Raw genomic sequence first — 1636 nt, forward strand, 5'->3', positions numbered from 1 at the left:
AGTCCTCGAAGGGAGCTCAAAGGTGCCTCTAGTAATCATGCCCTTAAACTTTCGAAGCTTCGGAGTCTGTGGTGATATGTTAACTTTGGTCATTCTTCACAAGAAGCGTTGAATTAGATTTACAAGAGATTTGTGGATCTTTGGTGAGTGGTAGGGGCATTATACATCCTCCTGAATATTGTAACATATCTTTTTGCAAATTACACTAAACGCGTAGCAAAGAATCCATTCGTGCAAACTCAAGTTTCCAACGACTCAAATGCCAGAAACGACGAAGGGGGAGATATCATTCACGGTTGAGTCAAGGTAAACATTTCCAGAGCAGAAAATGGCAACTGAAATCAAGAGACATCGCGCAGAATGGTTAAAAGATCACAGTGACTCAGAGGATGGAAAAGGAGGACAGTGTCTGGAAGACGGCGACCCCGAAGGTTTGGGGTAGTGGTGGGTAATGGAGGGCCGGGGACCTCAGAGGAGGGAGCGAGGCATTGTGGGTTGGGGAGGGAAGGTAGGGGCTGGGGAAGCCCACCAAGGCAGCGGATGGAATGTTAATCCATTTAATATGTTATAATCACAGCTAAATTCATCGTAGTTGAGGAGGTTCATCCAATCCTCCCCTGAAATCTGTTTCATCTCCCTGGGTGTGTTGGAAGAGAAGCAAGGGGCTTGAGGGATGGATGAGGGATAACGGCGGAACGGGAAATGAGGGAGGAGGAGGAGGAGGAAAAAGAAGGAGGAGGAGGAGGAGGAAAAAGGAGGAGGAGGAGGAGGAGGAGATTGAGGTGAATTTCGCATAAGATCGAATGTGTTCTTTTTTTTATTTCCCTTTCAGTACTTGGGACACTTTTCCCCTCCTGTGAACTGAGAAAGAAAGAGAGGGAGAAAGACAAAGAGAGAAAGCGAGAGTGACTTGGTGCCTCCCCTTCCTTCACTCCACCCCCACCCCTCCCCTCTTCATTTATATTTTCGAATCCTGCGGAATGTAATGTGGAGTGTTTTCAAGGCCAGGAGAAATGATGGTGGGTATTTCATTATATGCAAATTCCTGCCTTTGCCGCCCCACCTTCAAAGACTTCAGTGGCTTCCGTAATTGCGGAGGAGACATGGGGGAGAGGGTCGAGTGGGCGGAGGAGTAGAAGGAGAGGAGGGGGAGGAGAAGTGGAGAAAGAGGAGGAGGAGGAGGAGGAGGAGGAGGAAGGAATGGGATTAAGGGAACGTGAGAGAGAGAGAGAGATGGACTGTGGCAGACAGAAGGAAAGACGAAAATATAAAAAAGGAGAATAAAGCCAAGAACTGAATAAAGAAAGAATGGGGGAAAGGCACTAAGACGAAAAACACTTGAAAGACTGCTGAAGGATTCACAGAACGGGAGACAGAAAGCAGGACTCGCAACAAAAGGGTACGGTGTAGGCAAGGATATGAATGACAGTCACGAAATGACAGAGAAGGATAGACGGAAGACGGGGCTGGACAGGGACGGGAGCCGAGCTGAAGGGAAATAAAGAGAGGCGTGGAATGGGTCATCCCGATGTTGATGGAAAAAGGAGGGAGGAATGCAGAGTGTTGAAAGCAGAAAGACAAAAATGTAAGAGTGAATAAAGTTTACATTGGTATGAACAGAGGACGGAGGGTGAAT

The sequence above is a fragment of the Macrobrachium rosenbergii genome, chromosome 16, assembly GCF_040412425.1.
Source record: "Macrobrachium rosenbergii isolate ZJJX-2024 chromosome 16, ASM4041242v1, whole genome shotgun sequence".
In the NCBI taxonomy this organism is placed as follows: Eukaryota; Metazoa; Arthropoda; class Malacostraca; order Decapoda; family Palaemonidae; genus Macrobrachium; species Macrobrachium rosenbergii.